A 12,256-nucleotide genomic window follows, 5' to 3' on the forward strand; every position below is an offset into this window, starting at 1 on the left:
AATGTAAATCATTTTAGTACATAAATTTAAAAAATTACAGCTTAACATAAAAATTAGATATAAAGTTCTTTTAAAAATATATTAAAAAACCCAAGAGCCACTGCGTGTCATCAAAATTACATTCATTATATTATTTTGTTGATCATGTTATATATAAATATATGCATATGATATATAAATAAAAAATAATACGTGTAATCACATAAACCTATGTACATATAAACGATTAAGAATCAAAATAACATATTTGAAATTATGATATAATTAAGAAGATATTACCTTTACAAAACTGGATAGGTACCATCCGCTGGGTGCCAGTTATTCTATCTCTAACCAAAAATACCTAAGTTACGCTTTACGTACGATTAATAAGTGTGCAAGTTTAAGCACAGACTCCAGAAACGTAACAGAGATTCTATGATAAACAGGTAATAAGAAATTGTTATTCCATCTTAATAAAGACTTTATAATTGTCTTTGTTGTCTTTATGGTACACATTTGTATCCTATTTTGTTCCTATACTTTACTTTAATAAACAAAGGCATTCCTCGAATATCATTGCAAAATTAAATTGACAAGAAAGGCGTGTCATTAAATTATTTAAGTAACAATACTAATAAAGTTACAGTTATTATTATTTGGAATGACTTTATCTAACCATAAATGTAATGTTTTGGCTATATTTGGTGTAATTTATTCGTTTATTAAATAAACATTATGTATTTTAGTTATGTGAAACACTGAGAGGAATGCTTGAAATTAGAACATTTTTTGTAGTTGATTTATTTATTTATAATTACTAAAACTTAATTTCTGGTTACGCTTAGTAAAATAACTTGTCATTTTAAAATATTTTTACAATAAATAAGATATTGGAATGATTATATGTTGAATAAATATTTTTTAATATATAAATTTGAATTTATTTTATTCAACTGTTAAATTTCATAGTACATTTTTTGAGTGTTTGTGGAAAAAATTATCATTATCTTGATACATCAAATGCACTCTAATGAAAGCGTGGGTAGTTCCACACAACATGAAATAAGAATATTAGGATACATCGTAAATTATATTGACCGACAATAAACGGCACGTGTTTCGCCGCCTACGATAAAAATACTAAAGGTGCACATACACAGGCAATATAACACAGAATTTTATGTTCATTTTTATTTAAATTTTAAAATATATAATATTATATTTTTATGGGTATATTTTACTTATTAAAGCAACTTTTAAAAATATTTAATAATATATATTTTATTAATGTTCCAATAATTTTCATAAAAACAGATATTTAATTGTAAACCGTGTTACAAAGGAAATATTATTTCAATTAGAGCTTTTTTTAAACTATAGGGCAGTTCCCTAAATATCACTTAGGTAATATAAAATTAAGTTTTAGTTTGAATTAATTAATTTGAGTTTACTTATTATTTAAAAATACAGAAAACTATATATACTTAAACTACACTGGTGCACTATTAAAACCTTATTTCTTAATCTGTCTGTCTATTATGCTTTCACGACTAAACTACTACACCGATTTTAATGCAATTTATTATAAAGTAAACTTGATCCCCAAGGAAGGGTATTATTATAATCAAATACCTACGAAATCTAGTAGTTTATATACATATATATAATTTCATATCGATTTTGATAAGTTACAAACTACTAACTACTTAATTTGGTTTGAAATGAATTAGGGAGTAAATATTAATTTTTAATAATCCAAGAAATATAGATAATAACGATAAGAACGGGAAAGAAGAACGTCAGTATTTATTCATTGCTTAGTCTCTATTTACTCTTCGTTATAAATAATAATTCAATATATAGATATGCGTTTTTCGTTCAGTGTGTCGCCTCACTTATAATTTTAATTTACGATCTAGACTATTGTCAAAAGATAAATTTTAATATTAGATACATTTTATCGTCTAATATTATCACTAAAAAGCAAAATATCACTAAAACTAATTAAATTTGATTCGTCTGATTTTGGATTGTTATCGAAATTTTTGTATTCCATAAATGGTATTAAATAATTTTCAAATCATATATGATATTATTGTTTGAATATTCTAGTTTATAATGGTATTCTAATATTCTTAATTTGAAAAAAAAAACGTTATTTCTTAATCACATTGTCACTAATATTCATGCTTGAAGTATCTGTCGCGTTTATTGTTTTCTTTTAAGAAAAAAATATAGATAAAAAAGATCATTACTTGATAAATAAGGTAAAAGATATTTTTTTTAAACAAAAATTGACCGTTGCTTGTATTATTTAAAAAAAAACGACAGTTATGAACACAATGATAATAAAACTGATCACTTCATATATTTGCGATAACCGGATACTGTACTATAGTTCAGAGCGGATTTATTGAAATATAAAGAATGTATCGGAGCAATTTATTATATATATATATATATATATATATATATATATATATATATAAAGGAAACTCAAAAAGGCATGAACACAAAAGTCAAAAAAGGACAGTAGTAGTCGTTCTTATTCATCTTTAAAAGAAATATTGATAAAAAGCTTTAATAAACAACAGATATAAAGTATTGACCGCACAACCGTCAGTCGTTTTGTCTCTTTCTAGTTAGTGCGACAGTATATTTTGTTAATCTGTGGCTAGGAGTTTTGTTTCCACTAAAATATCATCAAGTTTCTTGTCGATTTTTGTTCAGAAAATCTATTTTCCGAACTAGGGCGAACTCGTACTTGATATTATAAATGATTTGAATTAATTCGTTTATGTTTAGCTATAATAATTACATTAACGGTTTTGAATATGTAATCGTTTTATTAACGGCTTAAAATTGTTTCGATTTCAGTTTAAGAACGCAAGCAATGTTTGCGACGAAAGCCATTGAATTGGAGTTGCTGCCATTATGTCAGGTCATCGAACTTTACTAAGTGATAGATAACGCTAAGTATACTGATATCAAAACCTCAAAAGAGGATACTTCCGAAATAAACGGGTACTTTACTCATTTGTGTCGTGTTACAGGGAAGAAAAATGTTTAGATTCAAGATTAAAGTACGGTGCCGTTGCAGCTGTTAAATTTAAGAAGTAAATATATAATTATTTAAACTCATATTTCGTTTTTTTTTTAATTACAGATAACAAATTAATCTTTCGTAAGCTCAAAAATATATACTTTATCGGCTTAATTATTTTGCAACGTCATATCGTTAGTCGTGTAAAACGCTACTCGTGTATGAGTTCTCTGAAACTTCAAATAAATATTCCACTACAATTCTCGATATATTTAAGTTTAAATACAAATTTTAAATAATCACCAATGTTGTGTTTTACCTTCGTGATGGATTTGGTGGGCAAATTGGTACTATCACCTTAACACTAGACCATTATACTCGATATAATATGTGATCGTGCGATATTTGAGGGGTGTAAATGCCATTTTAATTAATTTAATTTCGCCCTTTATGTATATCCCTGTGGGAAATAGGGCGAAAACAAAGGTAGGGCCGAAGTTAATTAAATTGCAAGTCCTGCCGACCCTTATTTATTTAACGAACTATAAAAAACGAAACTTATATAGTCCTATGAGCTAACTTTTTTAATTATATTATTTCATGTTTTTAGTTTTATGCTTGCTTTAGTTTTTAACAGAAATTTATTTTTAAATTTAAAAAGATGCTATTTATTTTAGTTTAATTTAGAAGTTGATTACCTTTTCTTTTTATAATTATGTAGGGACTAACACTTAAGTAGCGACGGTATAAATAAAAAAGAAATAACGAATATTTAAAAATAAGTTTGTAAAATAAAGGTGCTCGCCTTAATAGAACTCCCGCTTAACATATGGATGGAGGCATTAAACAAATAAGCGTGTGTTTACGAAGCATGTTTATTTAAGTATTATGTACATAGAAATGTTAGTACACGTCAACGGTATACTTTACACTTTACTATGTATTTATTTAAATAATTAACAGCGTGGTAACTTAAAAAATAAGCTTTATTCAAAGACTGCTTCTTACCAATCGCCACTCCGGAAACCAGTGAGTTCTGCGTAATATAAAAAAAAATTAAATATAAAATAAAGATGACACTTGCAATGGATTTATTTAGGCTATTTCAATTTTTAATAAGTATTAAAATAATACCAAATAAAAAACACGAATTATAAATATAACAAATGTAAAAGGTGTAATCACTATAACAGCACGACCGAACAAGTGATCTATTTAAATGGTTGGGTAATATTCGAGAAATCTTATATAAATCGTAATATAAGTTCAAACTTACATGGCGGATTCAAATTGCTGGTTTTCCCAGCCATCGCGCCCGTCGTCAGGTGTGCTACCACCTCGGCCTGCTGAGTTCGAATGGTGTGTGGTATAACAGCATGGGATCCACCATTACACGGTATCGTACCACCACCACCTGGTGGTTAACACCACGCATGCGTTGCAGGGTGGGGTTGCAAAATATTGATTATTTTCTACCCTTATTTCCATGATAGTCTGATAAGGCCCTATTCACAGCAACGGACAAATTGCTGGGGTGATTCGAAATACATCGTATTAATTATGTAGCACACGGAATGATTGATTGGGCATGTCTTTTCAAGAACAATCGTTCAGATCGATACCGCTCTTTTATTTTATATAAAAGCTTTAATAATATATTAGATTTACATCGTACGTGCTCGTTGTATATAAATAACATACTGTGATATCGTTGTTATAGCTTGGATTTGATGAATTGTTTTTAGAATGAAAATCGCGATAGTATGTTCAATCGTTTTTTTGTCATTTTAGTCTTGACTTTATACAAATATGTATTTGTGAATTATTGCATAGATTTCTCTAATTAGGTGTATCCTATATTATGTTATTCTAATATTGGTATGTAATTTTATTATATCATCGCGGATTTAAATATTTAGACAGAAAATTCTAGAACGTTAAACTCATAGTAATTCAATTATTTTTTATTTTCTCCATGTAACATATAATTTAACACGAATATGTATTTCGCGCTTTTCACGTCCACAATCTACAGGGGGTGAAATTGCGAAGCACAACTGCTTATATAATAATATAATATACTAAGCCTTTCACCACTCCATCTCTTGTGTATAAGTTTTAGGTATATCGGCTTAGTAGGTCAGTCATTAATGAATGGAGATTTCACGAGAAATATTTCCGATATATAATTATCCGTTGTTTGTATACAATGTAAAATAATTATATGCTTAAGATATTTTTACATATGATTATAGAGTAGAATATTTTAGTATCATTGGTTTAGCTTGATAAAAATAACTTTCATGATAACGCTCAGCAACTTTGTCACTAGCAATTTGAAAAGTATAAAGCGCATTGCGGCATGCCAGTTCGATTTATATAGGAAAAAATGTATAAATATATACGTTAGTACTATACTTATATATGATTAATATAATTATATAAATATTTTTATGTATGTTACTTTAGAGTATATTAAGTCTGTTTTATTACGATTTTTATTATTTATTTCTTGACTTTTATTTTATTGAAGGTTCAATAAAAAAGGTAAAATGTATTTTAATTATGTAAATTTCATACCCTATGTAACCTTGGTAAATTCAATTAAGAAACGTATTCGTCATTTAGCTTATAAAAATAGTTTACGGCGTATTTTTTTCTGTATATTAATTTTTAGGGGCAGTTACAAAAACCAAATTAAGTATTGCCATTGTTGGCATAAACTTTACATATAAGAAGCCTATATATAGCGCGTTGATAATATTATATATTACATTATAATATTATAAAATATTTAGTGTGAAATACATGGTCTGACGATTTGGGTCAATTTTTTTATTTTTTAGTTTATGGATATGGGTATCTTTAAAATACGTTTTTAGCCTGCTTGCTATATTATAAACACAGCTTGGAATCTATACGAGACCGTATCTTTTTATATAATTTAACGTAAATAATGGAATTTAACGTATATAATTGACAAGTCTTTATTCCATATATGTGTATATAAAATGGTTGAATTTCGAACGCAAGCCAGAAAACGATACGTTCGTTCGCTTTAAAAGCTTTTTTACATAGTAATCTATGTCCATAAAAAGCAAACATTTATTTACTTCATATCTGATATCAGCATTGTCTATGGAAATTATATTCGATAGAAAATAATTCTTCTTATAATTGCTAGGTTTGAAATGTTTTAAAAAAGAATTCTAGAATACAATTACTTTAATATCTAGATAAGCCATTCTACATGTAGGTACAATTGTAAAAAGTTTTTATATTTATTTAAATGCAGATAATAACTATGTGACATTATTGTTATTGTTTGATTTGTTTAACCTATTCTATATTTAAATATTTTTTATCAGATCGTAGTAATGCATATTAAATTATATTTTTAAATATAAATATGCTAAAATATTCATCTTATTAGGAATGCTATAGACGAGTTATAGCTTGTAAATTTATATTTCCATTGCGTTTTGACAATGAAACCGCTAAACCAATTGTGACGTTTAGGAAATTTATTTCGAAAATAATTGGGGTATTAAGTATTTATGTTATTTATTGCGATAATAACAATAATCGACAAATTAAAATACTATCAAAATACTACGTCAGAACTAAATCATAAAATATTTATGAAGGATATATCTAATTCATGTTCTATTGAATTTATTTAAAATATCTATAGAGTTAATAAATACGTTAAAAAAGCCTTTTGTTCAATTATTTTGAGACACAGCATTAATCGACGTTAAAATAAATAACATATTAATGTCAAGCGTTTACTGTAAATATTAAATGCAATTTACTTTTTTTTTTTTTGCCGTGCCTTATTTAAATCTTGTAAATATTTCTAAAATATTAGTAGTAGTTTAGTTAGGATATATGGGGGATTAGCGCGGTATAATCGTATTAATCTGATATAGTTTGATCGATATGTAATATTTATTTATAAAGCATTGTTTGAAAATACATTAATTTTAGCCGGAAAAAAGTATTTTTTTCTTCCTTTACTATAGAGGTTGGAAGTTGAGTTGAGTTGAGAGAGCTGTTCCCAGAGACTGCACACCAAGCCTATCTTCTGTGAAGACTATGTTATATAATATGACACCATCGTGCCCGCATGCACATCAATATTCACTTCTATATAAATAATTGATTTTAATACAAAATTACAGCCATTTTAATATAGTTAATATATATAAGTCATGTTAATATATAAGTATTATTGTATATTTCCTCTACTTTATAGTTTTTAACCTTAATGATATAATAAGTAAGGTACTAATGACAACGGCTAAAACCTTTTTAATAACCGATACACCAAAATGTATCTGATTGAAGCCATCAGATAAAATGAGATCTTTCTTGAATTACCATTAAATTGAGACCACAAAAAGCTCTTTGCATATTTAGGGTTCTGTATGCTAAATTTGTGTTTTTAAAAGATTCTTCATATTAGTTCTTAACAAGCAATAATAGGCAAACTTTTAACGTTTAAGAATTATTATATAATGTATATACTGGTGGTAGGGCTTTGTGCAAGCTCGTCTGGGTAGGTACCAACCACTCATCAGATATTCTACCGCAAAACAGCAGTACTTGGTATTGTTGTGTTCCGGTTTGAAGGGTGAGTGAGCCAGTTTAATTACAGGCACAAGGGACATAGTTCCCATGGTTGGTGGCGCATTGGCTATGTAAGTGATGGTTAACATTTCGTACAATGCCAATGTCTATGGGCGTTGGTGATCACTTACCATTAGGTGCCCCATTTGCGCGTCCGCCTTCCTATTCTATACAAAAAAAGAAAAATTAGCATAATTCCCATGTATTTTTTAGTAAACAAGACTTATTATACCGTACAGAATTTTAAAAATGAAAGTATATGATTGTGTCATGTCATTTTTTTTGTTAAAAGAAGTATTTATTGAGTTTCTTGCCGGTTCTTCTTGCTAGAATCTACCGCGTATTCCCACCCGGTGATAACTTTATATTAAAATTAAAATTGTAAAATGACCACTCAAAAGTGTTCGTGATATACTTAAATAAGTATTTGGTAAAAAGGCTTTTAAGGAACTAATAAAGTCGATTAATAGCACTGTTATTACGCAAAAATATTTTACTAGTTAATATTAAGATTTCTGTTTAATATTCACAAGATGTGACCGCCCGTTTCGAAATGCATATTCTTTAAATTATAATTTTGTTATTTACCCACCCTTTTTATCCTATTCTACGTCATAATCGACTTCTATTGTAAATTTCATTCGAAACCTTGTAATTCGACCGATACTTAAGTATCGATTAAGTAACAGACAACGTACCATGCATTTTTAATATGAGTAAGGCGACTTGAATTCCTTGATAAAGTTGTTGGTAAATTTTTATAGGTATTTATTTAAAATAATACTAATAGTTTATCTATTCAAGTAACAAAGACTCAATTATAAAATAACATTCGGAATATTTTCAAATGAACAGTTTCATTTAAAAAATAAATAATATTAAACATAAACAGAGAAATAAACTAATGAATTGATGATGATGTCCTCCTGACAGCCTGACAGACAGACTTTAGCCACGGCGGCGAATCTTGAGAGAAGTAAGCCAACTGCACAGGATATATTATAGCGTATAAGTATGTGTGCAAACACAGGTGCACTCTCTATTCCCTTATCTTATTCGATGGGACTGCAATCTGACACGACCGGAAAGAGTTCAAGACCAACGTTTTATGTAATTTTCTAGGCACGGAAGTGCACACTTTCAACTTCCAAACTCCGGGGTGCTACTGAGAATCTTCGACAAAAAACTCAATATTTTTTTATTGGCCCGACCTGCGGCTTAAACTCAAGACCTCATGATCTGTGACCTTATATCCAGCCACTAGACCAACGGGGAAATCAACTCAATTAAGCTACTACTAAAATAAGCATGTAGTTAATATACAAAAAACAATATATCCTAGTTGGTGTTTAAAATTAAAATTAATAATTGAAAGAGAAAATATTAATTTTTCTTACTGTAGACGCTATTCTACACATTATCAAATTGTATCATTTATTTATAGGTTATAATAACATACTACCGATTTTAATACTCGTTTTCGATGAACTAACAATTATTTTATTATTACCGTGAATTCGTTTGTGAGAATAGTAAATCGAAATTCAGAAACGAATTTGTGTTAGTGAGCCAGTGTAATTTTATTACAGGCAAGGGATATAACAACTTAGTTCTTAATGGTGTCGTATAGGCGTTGAGAGGGAAGGAGTTAATACTGCTTACAGATAAAAGATATATATATATATGCGGTGATGACCTGTATCCATCGCGTGGCCCGTTTACCAGTGAGCTTATTGATATATGTATATTAATAAAATAAATAAACTGTAATTACAATTTTTAATCGCTGCTTTGTATCGGATTCCAAGTACCCCTTCCAAGCGCCCCGAACATCGGAATACCCACTAAAAAGCAGCGGTACCCTTTCCGTCTTAACGAGGAGCGCCAGGGTATCGCTTGCGCATGCTACCGTAAGAGAATAAACCCCTAAGCGAGCTGCTGCAAATTCAATCCTGAGTCGTTATATTAAAAGTTGTTGTTTTTTTCTTCCAAGAAATTTTTAATACTAGCCCAAAGGTAATTAAAATCATTCCGCGACCGTGCCTCGGAATACCTAATTTCTCCGGTTCAGAAGGAATGTTATCGAACTATAAGAGTTTCACCTGTGCGAAGCCGGGACGGATCGCTAGTGTATTATGAAACGTAAAAACCGCTGTATGAAATGATTATTATTATATTACATATGTCTTTAAATTGGTCTTACACATTTTATTTATTAAAGTGTCCTTTTTATTTAATTAAGATTAAAGAAGGATGTACTTAATTGAATTGAAAAAAAAACTTCTTTAAACCAGGCTTTTATTATAGCTAGATTGCAGAATGGATCTGGTTTTAAGTTCAACTTAATCCACACATAAAAAAGTAAAATTAGAGCAGCGGCTTGCAAATGTCCCACAGCTGGGCAATGGTCTCCTTTTGAGGAGAAAGTTTGGAGCACATTCCCCCAAGCTGCACCAGGATACACATTACACATGCGATAGAATTTCAGTCACTTAACATAATTTGTATTATAAACACAAATCAAGCACATAAAACTCAGAGGTCCATGCCTTGGTTTGAGATTCACGCTAACAGGCAAATTTAAAAATATAGTATTAAATAGTTTTTTTTAATCTTTTGGTGGGTAGTACACATTGGGTAGGTAACAATCGCTCATCACCTATTCTACCGCCAATCAGCATATCTGATGAGTGGGTGGTATCTACTCAGACGAACTGACACATAGCCCTACCATCAGTAATTAGTATAACAAAAAATGAAAATGTCAAAAACTCAACATTATTTCCATTACACGAATAAATTTCAAATGAATTTAACGTTTTGTCATGAAAATCGACAAAACGCCTAGTATTATACTAATGTTTAATTTTATTAGGTTTAGCAAAATGTTTCTTATTTAATACACCATAAAACCTATTTTCATTATTATTATTAAATATCCGTTACGTAATTAACGTCGATTGTACTCTAGAATCCTGCTACCACCTGTACCACAACAATAATGCCAATAACAACACTGAGTTTCAACAATAAACTAAAAGCATAAAACTGACGAAATCAAGAATTAATGTGTATATATAAAAATTATAGTTTTAAAATAATCTTCTATAAAGTTAAACGCTGAAAAAAAATAATAAACACAAATATGTATGTGCGGAATTCACATAACTAATGTAAATAAATAGGAGATAAGAAATGCGTTTTAAAAGTAACCAGTCTCATTCGTTGATTGCAAATGATCTTATTAAGAAAACATTTAAACCGCATGAAATCCCGTAATCCAACTTTAAAAAAGGGGGAATAATTTTAAACTGTATTGATTAATGATTAATTTACGGCGGCGTCTTTTGATAATTTCATTTAATTTTTTTTATAAATTAAACGAAATGCGTTGTGTATTTTAAATGTTAATTGCGTAAGTGCCGTGTTACTTTTTTAAGCATTTCCTTTTAAATACTAGCTACCCATCCTGTCTTTGTACGATTGAATTAAGATTTTTTTAAATCTTTGAACCCGATTGCAACGCCTACCACATCCAATCGAAACAATCTATCAAACTCAAACACACACAAAAAAATAAATCTACCTAGTCGTTTAGGACGAGTTCTTTTTTTATAGAATAGGAAGGCGGACGAGCATATGGGCCACCTAATGGTAAGTGGTCATCAACGCCCTTAGACATTGGCATTGTAAGAAATGTCTAGTATTGCTTATATAGCCAATGCGCCACCAACATTGGGAACTAAGATTTTATGTCCCTTGTGCCTGTAACTACACTGGCTCATTCACCCTTCAAACCGGAACACAACTATACCAAGTACTGCTGTTTTGCGGTAGAATATCTGATGAGTGGGTGGTACCTACCCAGACGAGCTTGCACAAAGCTCTACCACCAGTGACAAACACGTACCGAACAATTATATGTATAAAAATAAAAGTATCAATATTAAATTTGTAATCACGTGCCCTTCATTAATATTTATTTTGTTGTGTTTTGTATCATTAGTTTTTTTTATGAGCCACATTATTTACACTTCTTAACTAATTACAGTATTATATCGATGTGATAAAAGTAAGTTAGTGTAGAACTCCAGGCTGCTACTGAGTATTTTTTACAAAAAACTTAATACCTTATTAAAACTTAATACCGGGATCGTCAGCCTTACAACACCAATGTTACAGCACTGAGAACGGATCGTAGAGCTTTTGTTTAGATGGTTAAAGACGTAAAGTCTCGGAAGTGAAAGTTCAATAGTAGTAGATACTTAAGATGATACTTCTTAAAAATCGTAAGAACTCGGACTCTGGTATGCGACCTTCAAGAGAAGAGTGTCCAGGCATCTTGTAGACAAGCGCGCAAAAAGACTAGACCTCATTATTGTCTTTTAGACGTGATAGTCATCAAATGCAAGACAAACCAATAATATGTATTAAAAAAATGCGTCAATTTTAAGTATTATGTAAAAATAATAACAAATTTTTGTTCAACGTCAGCTTAATAAAGTTACGCACTAAACTTAAGTTCAAATGTGACATGTCTAAATTAATAAACTAAATTGTATATTAAACGATAAAAGGCAAGTTTCGTTTTCAATAATA

The 12,256-nt window shown here is 29.4% G+C and overlaps 1 protein-coding gene across 3 annotated transcripts in view; it reads right to left on the reverse strand.

The window, feature by feature from the left end:
* LOC126776836 (ras association domain-containing protein 10) overlaps nucleotides 1-12,256 on the reverse strand; it is a 133,838-nt gene that overhangs the window by 35,049 nt on the left and 86,533 nt on the right. The window contains exons 1-2 of one of the 3 annotated variants that reach the window (XM_050499675.1): nucleotides 4,302-4,366; nucleotides 4,034-4,061 (exon numbers count right to left, since the gene is read on the reverse strand). The exons of 1 other annotated variant lie outside the window; for it this stretch is intronic. The gene's annotated coding sequence lies outside the window, so the exon portion shown is untranslated. Of the gene's footprint in view, nucleotides 1-4,033; nucleotides 4,062-4,301; nucleotides 4,367-12,256 lie in introns of those variants that run through there. One more of the 3 variants, XM_050499674.1, reaches the window with a different exon arrangement.

This window comes from Nymphalis io, chromosome 21 (genome assembly GCF_905147045.1).
Source record: "Nymphalis io chromosome 21, ilAglIoxx1.1, whole genome shotgun sequence".
Lineage (NCBI taxonomy): Eukaryota > Metazoa > Arthropoda > Insecta > Lepidoptera > Nymphalidae > Nymphalis > Nymphalis io.